Source organism: Engystomops pustulosus, chromosome 4 (genome assembly GCF_040894005.1).
Source record: "Engystomops pustulosus chromosome 4, aEngPut4.maternal, whole genome shotgun sequence".
NCBI classification, from domain to species: Eukaryota; Metazoa; Chordata; class Amphibia; order Anura; family Leptodactylidae; genus Engystomops; species Engystomops pustulosus.
The window spans coordinates 83,865,974-83,881,122 of record NC_092414.1 but is presented as its reverse complement, the minus strand read 5'-3'; positions in this window follow the sequence as shown (position 1 = coordinate 83,881,122).

Genomic DNA, 15,149 nt, shown 5'->3' with positions numbered 1-15,149 from the left:
TATTAACACATATAATAAATTATATAAAGCTGCTTGGTTACACAGGTATTGATATAACAGGTCTTACCTATGTGCATTGGTGACGGTAAAAAGGTCCATATACAAAAATCTCAATGTGCAATTTAGTCAAGAATTGACATTTGGTACTTGTCGTTCTGTGGATGTAAAGATCTGCATGTGACTACACAGTTTCTCAGCATCTCATGCATTTTTAATTTGTTTAGAAGTATTAAATTTTAATTTTGTACACTGTATTATCTGTGTATACTAAATTTATTGCATTCAATCTAATGGGATTGTGCCATTATTACATTTTTTTTAGATGTATAACCTTGTATTTAGTGTTCAATTTGGATGCCTAGAGCCCACAAGTAAAAATCTGTTTTTGGGACCCAGCAATGTACAGCTATATGTACATATTACCCAAAAGCCATTTGTAATTTCCTTCCCTTACCTTTGATCTTCAGAACCCACGTTACCATTTGCTGGTTTCTTTCTTGATGTTGGTTCTGTGAGCTAAAAATACATGCCCACATAGCATTAGGCCACAGGTGGCAGCAAGATTACCGTGGCTTTAAAGCACAATTTAGATGGGAGATTGTAGGGAGGAATTATGCTCGTTGGCTTAATAATGCATCTAAATGTAATACATGTCATCCAATGATTCTATACATTGAGGAGTTTGTTACATTGTATATACTTAGAACCCTATGAAAAGATTGGTAGTCAAGATCCACGGATAGTACTCTGTGCCTGGGGGCCTTCCAGTGGATCCACCTGTTCACCCGTAGGCCAGTCCGATCCTGCCAGTATCATGTTAAGCCTACAACCATCTGACACTTTAGAAAGGTCATTATAATATGTTATTTTGCCAGCAACATAAGTAATGAATTTACCCTGATGTTTTTCTGTAATGGAATTATTGAGGTATGTCTTTGTATATTTAACCGATTCATCATTAAAATCACAATCATTTGTCAATGTTTCCATGTGTAAAGCATGGCCGTTTACTGTTTTACTTTATTGCAGGTGACACTGTGAAACCAAAATGTATTATGCTTTATTGCTTTCCTTGTGTTGTGATGCTTCTATTAGCTGATGATGCATTACAACAAGAAGCAGGTGTGTGGATACTGGCCAAGGCCATGAAGTGGGAAGCTCCTTTTAATCATCTCTGTCAAATACGATAAGATGGCAGATAGTGACAGCTCCTTTAAGAATCTGACATTCCTAAAATATTTCAGTCAACTATAATTGTCTGTTACAAAGGTTTACACTGAATCATTCATGTGAATATGTGTCTGATAAGGAACAAAAATACCTTATATACTAGAGTATAAGCCTAGTTTTTCAGCACAAAATTTGTGCTCAAAAACCCTAACTCGGCTTATACTCGAGTCAACTAAAAAAATAAAGACAAAACTCACCTCTGTTACGTCACCCGTAGGTCCTCTTCTGTCTGAGACAGTCTTAGACAGAAGAGGACCTATGGGGGATGTCGGAAAGATGAGTACAGTGTTATTTTTTTTCCTACTACAGGGGCTGGGCAGGCTGTATGCTACAGGGGCTGGCAGACTATATACTGGGAGGCTGTAACCAATGCATTTCCCACCCTCGGCTTATACTCGAGTCAATAGGTTTTCCCAGTTTTTTGTGTTGAAATTAGGGGTCTCGGCTTATACTCGGGTCGGCTTATACTCGAGTATATACGGTATTAGAATGTATTTTTTATATATGATGCAAAAATCTATTAAAAAAATATAATGCGTCTTACTAAAAAGGTTAATTTATAGGGTTAAATGAAAGACTTAAAGTAGAGATTGCAAAAAATAATAAATCTCAAATGTTTATGGGTCTCATCACACACTCCTTTTAGGAAATAAATGTTTAGCTTTTACATCTATGGCCATAGCAGGAGAAAGTAGAGCAAACTGTGTGAAAATGTAAAGACAATCTTTATTCATACTTGATGTCATCTTTCTAAACACACGCATAAGCTTAGTTGTACACAAGCACATGAGTGAGTAGATGTATTTATGTGCCATCATCTTTAGGTTTTTTAGTTGAGTGCTGTTTTTCATTAGGTACATTATATAGCTGGATGCCATTAACATATGATGTCACTCAATAACAATTTAAAGGAATGAGGTAACTGGTTGACCATTCAGAACTTCATCTGTCCCCATACATTAAAGTTATATCCAGAGTCATACAACAGAAAGTTTTACTGCAAAAATATAAATAGAAAGTAAATCTAAAACCAGTAAGGATGTTTCTTTGAAAACACACTGGGGCACATTTACTTACATTCCCACTCAGTCCGAATCAGTTGGATCGTCGGACGGCAAGCCCCCTAAATTGTGTTGCATGAAAGCCAGCGCAGCTGCGCCAAAAATGGGTCGCGTGTGGCAAAATCCTGGTGCAGACACTTCTTAAATACTTGTGCAAGTTTTGTAATCCCCGAAAAAACTGTGTCTCAGTGGTAATTATAATGTTGCATTATATTATTGCTGCATTTTTTAGATTTTAGCTTTCATATATGTTTTTATTTTCTTTATTTGTGTTGATTTTGCTCTTCTGTCCTAAACCAATGCTTAATTTCTATAGTCTCCGCCATTCCTTTTTCCAGCTTTACCATGCCTGCTTAAAACAATTATGTGTGAAATATAGGCTCCAGGGTTACTAGGTATGTGTGTGTCTGATGAATATTAGACTGTAAAACTACATATAAAAACAAAACAAAAACATATTGTTGTCAACTGTTTTAAATCAAGCAATATTGTATGTTTCCTCACTTTGATGTGGTGTATTCTACATAACAGAACACAAGCACAGCAGGTAAACTATACCATGATGTAAGAGTACCCTAGATATTTTTAAAATTAAACACATGGGTAATTTTAAACTCAAAGAATGAGGACATGATTAAAAAAACAACTACAATGTATTAGCAGACAATTATTCCTTTACAAAGTCCATATTTAATCAAGTCTTAATAACAGCAATATGGGCTTGACTAGAATGTGTTTGAACCATGTACATGGTAGTAGGTCAAGTGACATGAGGACTACAGGATATCAGAGGCAATGCAAGGCTTATCCAGGAATAGTCAAAGAGAATCCAATTCTTGCTTCTTTATTGAATCTTTATACAAATGCATCACACCCAGTGCGGTTTGACAGTATGCGAGGGCAGCCATAGGCTAGGACAGTGATGGTGAACCTTTTAGAGATCGAGTGCCCAAAGTGAAACTCAAAAACCACTAGCTTTTCTCAAAGTGCCAACACAGCAATTTAGGCAGTAACAAACTTATTGCTACCGGAATCTTTGAGCTCCAATCCAACACCTTTTCACTCTTTGGACAGGACCAAGCAGCACAGGATGGGTCACTTTACAATAGCAGGGCACTACTTTGACTACCTGAGACTGCAGGAAGATGCCATGTCTGGCAAACTCTGTGCCTGGGAGACAGCCCGTGTGCCCGCAGAGATGCCTCTGAGTGCCATCTCTGGCACCAGATGGCAGCAAGGCCTCAGAAGGCACAGGAGCCTTTGTCATATGATAGGTCTCTTCCACAGGCTTCTCGGCCAGCAAAGTGAATCAAGAAGAGGGCTTGGCCACGTGACAGTAAAGGTTGTCCTGGTGAACTCCCAGTGTAGGTAACAAATCTCTGGCAGATGGTAATCAAAGAGATCCATGATGCCAGCAACAGGTCAGGGAAAATTTCTTGGCAAAAAGGTACCGCAGCCTGGACCAGTGGTCAGCTTGGCTGGCAAGAATCTCAGGTGAGCTGGGTCGGCTCTGCTGCTTTAGCAGCACAACAATGATCAGTGCAGTGTAAATGCACATCTAAGAAGTGAGACAGGACTAAAGTGACCAAAGATCCAGAGCCCTTGACACAGACCATATTTCTAGGTATGGGCTGTCTAAACTCTCCAAGGTGCCAGCCAATGAGATGCCTGCCAATCCTCAGGGAGGTTACATTTCATTAAAAAATAAAATACAAATAACATTTAACCATTTTGTTAACAGGCATACAAATATGACACAAGTAATTCTTTATGCCAGTCATGGCACATAGCCTGTCACCCATCTGATATAACTAAACCCACTTTTTCAGGATAAAATAAGTTAGCAGTACTGTTTGGCTGGATTTTGGCAAGGTTCAGTAAAGTTCTGCAAGAAACTTCTGACCTTTGTCTATTAGACATCAATTAAGTCAGAAGGGAACAAATCAGCTTGACTCATCTCTCTCTCCCTGTGATTCCTTACAGGACATTTGCATATAGCCTTTACAGTGTTTTCTCTACACAATGCTCTCTCGGAATATAGAAAGACATAATTTCTATGACACCTATTTGATATTTTAGGTCACTCCTGGGATGGGCTCATGCAGAACTTCTTTCACTGATGGGCTGCACTTTTAAAACATTTTCCTGAAGAGAAGATGCTACTATCAGCATTTGGTTGATATGACTATGGCACTGACATTATGTGTGCACAAGGACTTCGTGCCAGGCCAGTTCTAGTGCAACACTCTGTGAAAGTGTCATAATCGGTGGTGTCCTGGCTACTCTACCTGTTTGTGCTCTTTATAAATATATAAAGGACCATATAGTAGTCCTAGTGGTAATATAACCTGGTATGGAACAAAACTTGGGCAGAGCAAAACATTTTGTTTACTAACCCCCCTCCACATCTGTGTGATTTAACTAAGTTTATTTAGACAGTGTTTCTGCTTTCTCTTTGATGCATGTAAATTTACATGTAGATTTATTCTGTATGTAAACTAAATAAGGGTGCCATAGGTTAAAAATCGGCCTGAATTAAGATTGAAGCGCCTGATTTTTAGACATCTTTGGCAAGCAAATATTGCTCTAAATCTTATAAACATATCAAAACATGATCTTAGCTTTGTAGTCAAGAACTAGATATATGCTATAATAACCTCTCACGACATACTTTAGAAAATTTGACTATGGTTAGCAAAACAACAGACATAATTCTTACAAATCTATACAGTAACTTCAAACACCATATGCTGCAAATGCATCATGGATCATATGCAGCTGTTAGACGTTATCAGATTGTCCTTAGAGAATGACTTCCTCTTGTCTGAGGAATAAATTACTCGCTAGAATATAAAGAACTGCAATGTCGAAGCTATAGGACAAATAAATGCCATCACTAACTTTACACAGGAAGGAAGGCCCGTGTTTGCTTTCATTCTGCAATTAAACACAATGGTGAGAGCTTACAAGCTTTTGTTTTTCCAAGAGCTCGTCTCGTGACCATAATGAGCAGACTTCTCAAATCACAATGGGAAAGCAACAATAATTTTAGGCCAAAATTAAATACAATAGATCCTGTGAGATGAACACAAGGAAGCGAAAGGTTTAGGATCACTGCTAATTTATTTTTAATTTAATAATATTAAATTGAATAACAATAAGCACATTTAATATACGGTAATCATGCTGTTACTAATTTTTCAGTAGAGTAAGAGATCAAATACAGGCAGTCCCCGGGTTACATACAAGATAGGGTCCGGAGGTTTGTTCTTAAGTTGAATTTGTATGTAAGTCGAAACTGTATATTTTATAATTGTAGATCCAGACAAAAAATTTTTTGGCCCCAGTGACAATTGGTGTTTAAGCATTTTTTGCTGTAATGGGACCAAGGATTATCAATAAAACTTAATTACAGACACCTTACAGCTGATTATTGCAGTCTGGGACTATAGTAAAGCATTCAGAAAGCTTCACCAGAGGTCAGAGAGGTCTGTCTGTAACTATGGGTTGTCTGTTAGTCGGGTGTTCCTAAGTAAGCGAACCGCCTGTATATTTTTGCTAAACATTTTTCCTGCTGAAATCCATTCAATGTTCAATGCTATTTATCTGGCAATCTAGCATTACTGAATAAATGTATTCCTTATAACAGTTATATATCTATATAGTCATGAGAAAAAGAAAATACACCCTCTTTGAATTTGAAAAATGATTTCAATTATTTAACAAAAACTTTGCCAAAATTCTGAAGCAATGTATAATGATAAGTAAGTGTGAAGCTTTGGCATTTTACCTGTAGGGAGTATTAACACAATGCCAAGGAGGAAATACATTACCAATATTTATGTTGCCTATCAAACTGGGAAGGTTTATAAGAGGATGTTCAAATAACTTGAAGTCCATTATTGCACAGGGAAAAAGGTAATTCACAAGAAGAAAATAATCAATGCTATCAAAAGAAATTTTGAGCATTTTTGAATAATTCTATGTTATTGTAGTTCTTGTAATTCTATGTAATTGTAGTCCATTAGAGAGCTGTGCATACACAAATGCCCACAACCTCAATATATAGAAACATCACTGTAAACAAAGATAGACCAGAATACCTCTAGGATTATATGTAAGACATTTTTGCTAAATAAATAATGATACAGACATTATGGGGGTCATTTACTAAGGGCCCGAATCGCGTTTTCCCGACGTGTTACCCGAATATTTCCGATTTGCGCCGCTTGTACATGAATTGCCCCGGGTTTTTGGCGCACGCGATCGGATTGTGGCGCATCGGGGCCGGCATGCGCGCGACAGAAATCGGGGGGGCGTGGCCGAACGAAAACCCGACGTATTCGGAAAAACCGCCGCATTTAAAATCCGAAAATGTGTCGCTTGGGGAGCGCTCACCTTCACCTTCTATGGGATGGTGCATTCCGGGGCGTTAAGATTATTTTCGGCGCTGCAGCGCCACCTGGTGGACGGCGGAGGAACTACCATCTTAAATCCCAGCCGGACCCGAATCCTGTGCAGAGAACGCGCCGCTGGATCGCGAATGGGCCGGGTAAGTAAATGTGCCCCTATGTGTTATGTTTTTATTCACTTAAGACTATGGGGGATATTTATCATACACCGGTCCATGTGTGTCAGTTGAAGCCTCTTAATGTATGCTGTCCAGTGTTTATTTCTACGCCATGGCTATGTGAGCCCATGGGCAGCTGGCTATAGGCAGTGGCAGGAGCAGACCTGCAGGCTTGAGATGTGATGACTTATTTCGGGCACAGGAAGTGCAGGAACACACAAAGTCTTGTAGATCCTTGATCAGAGCTGACCACCAGTAGAAATGAGAGATGAGAGTTGAGAGTGACAGATCTCTGCACCCCATGGATGCCCAGCCACACGAAAGCAATGTGCCCAAGATAGTATCCTTTTCCGAAGAGCAGGTTGGACAAAGGTCTTGCCAGGAAGAATTTGCCGTAGATCCAACAACAAGTCATTCAGGAGGAACAATATGTCAAGGAGCTGGTTCGTCCTCACGAGAGTGGGCATCGGTTTTGACATTCTTCTCATCTGGATGAAAATGAATCAGGAAGTTGAAGCAAGAGAAAAAGAGGGACCAACGAGCCTGTTGTGGATTGAGACATTGAGCGGTCTGGAGATACAGGAGATTTTTGTGGTCAGTATAGATACAGAAGAACTACTCACCTATGGAGTATTTCTGCAGCTCAGAATGTTTCTGAGAAGAAGCGGCAAGTGAGACTTCGGCCTTTGGGCCCTTTCAGGGTGAGAACGGCACCAGCTCCTACCAAGGAGGCATCTACCTCTAGCAGGAATGGTTTCTCCATATCAGGCCGATTGAGTATAGCAGCAGAGGCAAAGGCAGACTTCAGCTTGGAGAAAGCTCCTTCAGGGGCTGGAGGCCAGAGCTTAGGATGGGTGTTTTAGGATGGGTCAGCGACACAATGGGAGACACAAGAGAGACAAAATGCAGTATGAACTGCCGATAGTAATTGGCGAAGCCTAGGAATCGCTGAATGGCATGAAGTTCCACTGGGCGAAGCCACTGAAGTACCACAGACAATACAGTGATTACTGTGGGGTTGTATATAATGATTGCTGGGGGAGCTGTATATAGTGGTTGCTGGGAGAGCTGTATACAGTGATTACTGGGGGCTGTATACAGTAGTTACTGGAGGCTGTATATAATTTATTGCTGGGGCTGTATATAGATTTCTAGGAGCTGTATATATAGATTACTGTGGGCCGCATATAGTGATTACTGGGGGGCTGTATATAGTGATTACTGGGGGCTGTATACAGTGATTGCTGGTGGGGTCTGTATATAGTGATTACTGAGGGTTCTATATAGTGATTGCTGGGGGAGCTGTATATATTTATTGCTGGGGGAGCTGTATATAGTGATTACTGGTGGGGGGCTATATATAGAAATTGCTGGGGGAGCTGTATATAGTGGTTGCTGGGGGAACTGTAAATAGTGATTACTGGGAACTGTATACAGTAGTTACTGGAGGCTGTATATATTTATTGCTGGGGCTGTATATATAGATTTCTGGGACATGTATATAGTGATTACTGGGGGCTGCATATAGTGATTACTGGGGGCTGTATACAGTGATTGCTGGGGGCTGTATATAGTGATTGCTGGGGGACTGTATATAGTGATTACTGGGAGCTGTATGTATTTATTGCTGGGGGGCTGCATATAGTGAATACTGAGAGCTGTATATAGTTATAGAGGGCTGAGAATAGTTATTGGTGGGGATTTCTGTTCCCTGTCTGGACTACATTCAATGGGGGCTTCCACCAGATTTTGTGCACAGGGGCCCCCACCAACCTTAATTCAGCCCTGCAGGTAGGTGACATAGCTGCAATGTGTTCTGCTATTCTGACCTTTAGTTTGTGCATTGTGCAACCTATGTACTGTACATTGCATGTGGTGCAACTGATGATATATACTACATGGTCTAAATTGCAGTTTAAAAAAAATATTATGGGATCCACTTGTTTGTTGATGAGAAGAAATGTTTCGTACTCTCTGTATACTTACATACATTACATCTTGTGCTTCCGCACTTGTAGCTTCCCTCCGTATGTAGCCATGTTTTATTCATATTTTGTTTACAAAATTGGTTGGGCGCTAATATGGAACCAATGGTTCTGGTGTTTTTGAAAACAAAACGACATCCATTTTGCAATATATTAGATAGTTGCTTATCCTGATATTTTATCCAGATGTTTTTTATGATTCTCAGGATGTCATTGTATTGTCTATTATAGACTATGCTGCAAGTGACAACATTGTCCTTTTTTAACATGTGTTTTGATTCTTCACATTTATTCATATGTAGCATTTCTGTCCTAGGTTTGTCCCTGACCCCTGTGTAAATTCTGCTGACATCATGTTTATTATAACCTCTACTCAGTAATCTATTAGACATAAATTTGGAGGTAACGTGTACATGAATTTTAGATTACACCCCAGTTTGTAGATTATTTAAGTCATAACAGTTTTAATCTAAAATTCACATACACATATTTTCAGAAGGAAATTCCTTTCCTGGACGTACTATTGTCAGGAAACATTACGACATGTAAAGTAGAAACCAACTTATGTAGAAAACCAGTCACAGGTGACACCTTACTTCATGCCATGTCATCTCACCCACCCCATGTAATACAAAATCTGCCTAAAGAAGAATTTATTAATCCTAGAAGAATCTGTTCCACAAACGCCATGTTTAACAATACCTCCAAATATATAGAATTAGAGTAGAGGTTATAATAAACATGATGTCACCAGAATTTACACAGGGGTCAGGGACAAACCTAGGACAGAAATGCTACATATGAATAAACATGAAGAATCAAAACATACGGTAAAAAATTACAATGTTGTCATTTTCATCACAGTCTATAATAGACAATATCAGGATAAGCAACTATCTGATATATTGCAAAATGGGTGTCACTTTGTTTCCAAAAAAGCCAGAATCATTGGCTCCATCTTAGCACCCAACCAATTTTGTACACAAAATATGAGTAAAACATGGCTACATACAGAGGGAAGCTACAAGTGCAGAGGCACGAGATGTAATGTATGCAAGTATATAGAGAGTACAAAGCATTTCTTCTCATCTAACAAACAAAGGTATTCCATTAAAAAAAATGTAAAACTGCAATTCAGACCATGTAGTGTATATCATCAAATGCACAACATGTGATGTACAGTACATAGGTTGCACAATACACAAACTAAAGGTCCGAATATCAGAACACATTGCACCTAACTGTATGCTTTCCACTGCTATCTCGGGTGCTTCAAAGGAAATTCATTCAGGAAACACTGCTTTCTTACATGTTATCCCCATTGAACGAGTAGACAAGCCTAAAAGAGGAGGGACTGGATGAAAAAACTAAGATCTAGAGAAGAATATTGGATCCTAACATTGAACACAGGGGAGGAGAACACCTTCCCTCTCTCCAGCTCACAAGACACAGGGAGAAATGCCTTCTCTTCTCCCTCGCCTAGCCTACCACAAGAGCTTAAACCCACCATAATACAGGAGAGCAGAGGACAGGAGAATAGGCTTGTAGGAGAGACATCTCACCACTCAGATGCCCAATCACAAAGACCTCCTCCTCTCATAACTCTGCTTTATAAGCCCCAATAGGCTATGGCCCTGCGTGCACACCACCAACAACCCCCTGTTATCTTTCTGATACAGCCTCACAGCAATCGCCACCATTCCATAATCCTCTTTGGCTATATATCCAATGTCTTCCGAGGAAGCAAGATTTTAGAGAGCTAATTACAGAAGTCAAAGAAGCTTGCAGGCAAGAAATTGCAGCAGTACGCCATGATGTAAAGCTAGTAGCACAAAGAGTGGATGTTTTGGAGGATGATCACAATGAGGCCAGAGCAGTAGTGTCGACACTGCAAACTCAAGTTATCTCCCAAGCTTTAACCATCAGAGATTTTCACCGCCATATCGAGGACTTGGACAACAGAGGTCGCCGGCACAATATCAGAGTCCGGGGAATCCTGGAACAGCAGGGAGAGGAGAACGTCTATAAATACTTGCAGCAGCTGTTTAATCTGATTCTAGATAGGCCATCGGATAACCCAAATAAAATGGACAGAGCACATAGGGCACTTAGGCCAAAAACCAGCGGCCCCCGTGAGACGTGATTTGCCATATTACAGATTTTGCAGTTAAAGAGATTATGAAACGATCTTGATTGCTAAAAACAGTGACTTTCTTGGGATCACGTGATCAGCTGTTTCAAGACCTATCCTGGATCACGCTCCAACAGTGCCGGGCCTTGAAACCACTCCTGGACTTGCCGAGAGATCAAGGTATACCCTATCATTGGGGATTCCCCTTTAGCCTTACGGCTAGAAGAGAAGGCCGTTCAGCCACCCTACGTTTCCCTGAAGAGCTACAAAACTTATGTGACCAACTCCAGATTGCTCCGCTAGAGTTGCCGGACTGGCTGAAACTACCAACTTCAATTGACCTGCCGCAAACGTGGCAGCCGGTTCGCCCTTCAAAAAAGAGGCAACGGTCTTCTGAACTGGAACAAAAAAAACCCTTGTCCGGACGATAAGTACTGGGAATGACACTAAACATAATATACCTTCTCCTCTTTACCTTTCCTCCTCCCTCTCATTTCTTTCTGCAGAACTCTGAATGGGATTACACACTTAATTGTTGATCCTACAGTTTAAAATATGCAGTTATGCTTCTCCTAATCCCTTCATTCCCAGGCCTATATGGGTGACGGGGGACTTGGTACCAAGACTTAGGGATGCACCTCCAATTTGTCCAATATGATTTACTATCAAACAAGTTTCTTCCATTACTTTTTGTGCCTCTGCACCGCTACGGTATCTTGGTACACAACTCCCCCTACAGTGAATCCCTTAGAGCATGCTCGCTCCACTGGATTGGAGCAGATTCACTGTATATCCTTACTATCAGTCCGCAGAGGGATTCACGGCGAGAAAAGTCGTAAAATGCTCTCGCTGATTCAAATTGACGATATTCTGATGTTTTATGTTTTATTTGTATTTTTATCTTGGTTACACTTGTTAACCCATGGTCTTTGTTTAAGGTTGTCCCTGAATCTTCCACAAACTTTACGGGAATAATTAACGGTTGGATCCAGTCCGGGGGATCCTGTGGCCGTGTTCCCGTCTGCTCTTCAATAACTCCATATAGCAAACGAATGGACTTCATAGATAATGGTTAAAATCTTATCCCTTAATATCAAGGGTCTTAATTCAGATGTCAAAAGACGCCTCCTACTGAAGGAGCTGCGACAATCTAAAGCAGACATAGCGCTCATACAAGAGATACATTTCACGGCTACAGCGTCTTTCCATTTTGCAAAGCACTGGTATCCAACTGCTTATCTCTCTAATGCCCCTACCAAAAAGGCAGGAGTGGCTATTTGGATCTCCAATCACTGCCCCCTGAAAATATCAGAAACGGATGTAGATCCTCATGGTCGGTATTTGATACTTAGGGGTTCTTACATGGGAATTAAGATCACGCTGTGTAATGTATATGCCCCTAATGCAGGTCAGCTTCCCTTTCTTAATAAGACACTGAATAAGTTATCCTCTGACTATGGGGGACTGACTCTGATAGGAGGAGACTTTAATGCAGCATTTTCTGAGACGGTAGACCGTATGTCCTTGCCTGCTCGTCCCGCCTCCCAAATGATGCGATCGCTTGCATCAGGTTTTCGACGACTGATTCGGAAACATGCACTGTATGACTTGTGGCGGATTCACTACCCTACAGCACAGAAATATATTTTTACTCAACCCCACATAGAACCCTATCCAGGATCGACTATCTATTCGGGAATGTCCAACCATGCCCCAATCATTCTAGAATTGCAACTGCAGGAATCTTTACCCCGGGCACCCCACTGGCGCCTAAATGAAACTCTCCTAACATCCTTGGCTTTCAGGGAGTCTTTAGACTCTATTTTAAAGAAAATAAACCCACAGCACCTTCAACGCCAATACTCTGGGAATCCCATAAGGCGGTGTTCAGGTGCGAAGCGATTTCACTGGCCACAAAACTAAAAAAGGATAGGACCTTACACTACTCTCAGTATAAACGGTGTCTACGACAGGCAGAGAGAGAATTAGTCTCTAACCCTTCACCCCAACTCCTGAGGCGAGTCCAAACTCTGCGCTCAAAGATTAGGGAATTAGACTTAATAGATGTAGAGCGTATGATACGATAATCCAAGTGTAGATACTATGAACATGGTAACAAAGCCCATATGCTGATGGCTCGTCAACTAAGGCAAAAAATGACAACACACCACCCCTATGCAATAAAAGATAAAAATGGCCTGTTACAATACCATCCAACAGAAGTAGAAAATCTTTTTCACTCTTATTACACAGATCTATGCTCCCTCCCATCTGACTTACCAATCTCTCTTCAGAACGAGATGCTAAAATCGACTACTATCTTTCCCAATGCTCCCTCCCCCGACTATCTACAGAGGCGTTGTCCCATCTCAACCAAGACATTACTCCAGAAGAAATAGAAGAAATAGTAAAAGACCTTCCAGGAGGAAAAGCCCCCGGTCCAGATGGCTACTCTTATCTACTGTATATTACAAGACTTTTCTCCCACTTCTTCTCCCACACGTGTGCACATTATTTAATGAATTCCTGAGAGGAGAGTCAATCCCGCAGTCTATGTTAGCTTCTTACATAACTGTCATACCGAAACAAGGTAAAGACCCAGCAGAATGTTCGAGTTATAGGCCAATCAGCCTTTTGAACGCCGACTTGAAAATATATACCAAGCTTTTGGCGAATAGGCTGGGGGACTGGTTACCTCAACTGATACATAAAGATGAGGTGGGATTTGTTAGATATAGGCAAGCTGGGGACAACACCCGTCGTACCATCGACTTGACAGATATCATACATAAAAATAAAAAAGAGACCCTCATATTAAGCCTTGATGCTGAAAAGGCATTTGACCGCCTTAATTGGCAGTTTATGTTCCGTACCTTATCCCACTATGGCCTTAAGGGACCGTTTTTGAAAGCTCTGATAGGTTCATATTCCTCCCCTACAGCACAAATAAGACTCCCCCATGCCCATTCAGATAACCTGACCATTAGAAATGGAACATGTCAAGGCTGCCCCCTTTCTCCCTTACTTTACATTTTAAGCATTGAACCCTTAGCAGCCCAGATACGAAATAACCCAAATATCAAAGGGATCGAAGTTGGGGAAAAGCAATTCAAGATTTCTTTGTTCGCTGATGACGTGTTGCTTACACTTTCCGATCCGCTCTTGTCCCTACCTAACCTCCATTCAGAAATTGACATATACAGTAGCTTGTCAGGATTTAAGATTAACCACTCTAAATCTGAAGCCCTGCCCATACGACTTAACTCATCTTTGCTTAGCCGCCTACAATGTAGCTTTGACTACAGTTGGAATAAGGCCTCCTTGAAGTATCTGGGAATCCATCTTACCCAGAAAGTATCTGCCTTGTATAAGGCAAACTACCCACCATTAATACAAGATGTGAGGAGACAACTGCAAAGTTGGCGCAATATGCACCTCTCACTCCTAGGGAAGATAGCTGCAATTAAAATGTCAGTCCTCCACAGGTTCCTCGATCTTTTTGAGACTCTCCCAGTTAAAGTCCCAGTAAAGACACTTCGGCAAATACAGTCAATGTTTCATGACTTCCTGTGGAGCTCGAAAAGGCATAGGATCTCAAAAATGGTATTGACAGCACCTAAGTCTAGGGGGGGCCTGGGAATGCCCGACATTGCTCTCTACTACTATGCAGCGCACCTATGACATGTAGTCTCATGGACTTCTCTGCTGGCCTATAACAAGTGGACAGAAATCGAAAAACTCTGGATGGGCCCAATGCACCCGAGTGTACAACTCACTATTGACACCAATGGTATTTACATACCATAGCTTATGGCTAAGCTCCCGTATTAGATTTAACCTAGCCACAAACAAGTCCCCTCTCACTCCCTTTCTATATACACCGCACCTACCGGAGAGTCTAACTACTGATTTTGTGGAGTTCTGGAAACAAACAAAGGCCTTCCAAGTGAAAGATTTAGCACATCCCACAACTAAATGCCTCCTAACCGTGACGGACTTACTGACAGCTTCTGAACAGTTTACTCCAATCACAAATACTTACCCCTTAATATACCAGCATTATCTACAGGTACTAGGGACCACACAGGTTCCGACTCTTAGACACTTTGAATGTATCTGTTTGAGAGGCTCAGCCGCTAAAGGGCTAATATCAGACTTATATAGCCTATTGC